We start from the raw sequence: 1,968 nt of genomic DNA, 5'->3' as shown, positions 1-1,968 counted from the left end.
CACTTTTGTACAGTCTACATGTATTCCTCTTTCCATTCCTCCACCCACTTCCCCAACCTCCGCACACTGGGAAACATTAATTAAGTAGAATGTAAAGTTAGGAAGGTAGGAAACGAGGTACTGGCAGGAGTAAAACTGTGAGTACCGGGCGTGAGTCGTGCTCCGGTAGCTCAGATGGTAGAGCACTTGCCCGCGAAAGGTAAAGGTCCCGAGTTCGAGTCTCGGTCGGGCACACAGTTTTAATCTGCCAGGAAGTTTCATATCAGCGCACACTCCGCTGCAGAGTGAATATCTCATTCTGGAAACATCCCCCAGGCTGTGGCTAAGCCATGTCTCCGCAATATCCTTTCTTTCAGGAGTGCTAGTTCTGCAAGGATCGCAGGAGAGCTTCTGTAAAGTTTGGAAGGTAGGAGACGAGGTACTGGCACAAGTAAAGCTGTGAGTACCGGCCGTGAGTCGTGCTTCGGTAGCTCAGTTGGTAGAGCACTTGCCCGCGGAAGGCAAAGGTCCCGAGTTCGAGTCTCGGTCGGGCACACAGTTTTAATCTGCCAGGAACTTTCATTAATTAAGTAGTAGCTATATTTTCTGAAGAACGAGAGTTATAACATGGTCCATAGCTAAAGAACTCACAGACCTTCAATATGTCTGCTTATGTATCTAAATTATCCCTTACAATAATAATGAGAACATTGCGGAGAAGTTCATCACATAACGAGCACTGAATGAGGTACTGGATGATTAAATTTCATTCCTTTCGAAACTACGTCATTCAGCATTAGTTTGAGGTGTGAGCCGTATGGACACGAAAGCACTGTAGAATGCGTTGCAGGCTGGAAGCAAGCACGTTGCGAATGCCTCCATTTTTCTAACATTCTGCGTGGTGTCTGTTTGTTCTAAGTCGTGTCTCCCTACCACTTTCGCGCAACGACGCTCTGAGCGTGTTTTTTTAGGGAATTGACTAATTTGAACCTGGGACCTGTTGCTGGTAGCGAGATGCCAGACCACACATGACATGTAGAGTTCAGAAGAGTTCAGTGTAACTAATGATGATATAATCAAATACTTATTGATTTCAGCGTCAGCTCCACTGCACTCCCTGTAAAAGAATCTTAATACTTACTAAATTTAGTGCAAGGGGTTCAAGGCTTTCCTATTTTTAGTTAGCTGGTAAAATAACGGTAAAATAACGTCGAAAAAGCAGTTAAGTTTACCACTGGAATTTTTATTCTAGTCACAAAACATTGTTTATAAATTGCACTATTGATAAAAGAAAAATTTTAATGCAGGATGATAAAAACCAACTGCGTTCAACAAAAATGTGAATGAATATTCCCTGAATGGGTTTCCAAGTTCTACAATGGATCGAAGGCTGACCTAAGCCATATCACATCTATAATCTAGGTTTAAATTTAGTTTCATAAAAGAGAACAGTGTCAAAAATGGTCTACAGTTACTCTATAATTACTTATTTAACTTGTCGTAAATTTCAGTGGCTGATGTGGCTTCTCAGTAATTATATAACAGAAAAATCATCGCGTTTCATATTTTAAATTCAAGTAGCAAATGTGAATACGACGACGTATAATTGACGATCGACGCTATTATTACGTAAAAGGGGATGTAACAGATGAGACTTCTGCAGTTCTGAGTGACGCCTTATGCGCTCTTATGCGGCATCGCGTGCGTTCATTACCTTGTCGTTGGTTAGGCAGCACCAGGGTGGCAGCGGGCGGCGCAGCTCCACACACCTCGCCATCTTGGTAGCAACCCTCTCGAACTTCTCCTTACTATAATTTAATGAAGTTGGTTTCAGAAAAAGGTATCTGGCTGTGTTTTCAACTGATTAATTTGTGTCTCAATGTTAACCTTAAGCTCTGCCTACAAAAATTCTGTTTATCCAATGAGAAACGTTATACATTTCGTGGTGGGGCAATGTTTTTAATATTTGCTACATAACAGAGAGACGTA

At 41.9% G+C, this 1,968-nt stretch overlaps 1 non-coding gene across 1 annotated transcript; it reads left to right on the top strand.

Annotated features, from left to right (window-relative positions):
* Window positions 1–459: 459 nt before the first annotated feature.
* On the top strand, window positions 460–534 carry Trnap-cgg (transfer RNA proline (anticodon CGG)). Its single transcript has one exon. It is a non-coding gene; the product is annotated as a tRNA-Pro (tRNA).
* The last annotated feature ends 1,434 nt before the right edge of the window (window positions 535–1,968 follow it).

Source organism: Schistocerca nitens, chromosome 4 (genome assembly GCF_023898315.1).
Source record: "Schistocerca nitens isolate TAMUIC-IGC-003100 chromosome 4, iqSchNite1.1, whole genome shotgun sequence".
Taxonomy (NCBI): Eukaryota; Metazoa; Arthropoda; class Insecta; order Orthoptera; family Acrididae; genus Schistocerca; species Schistocerca nitens.
Note: the sequence above shows the minus strand (reverse complement) of the source record. Positions and strands in the feature narration are given on the sequence as shown.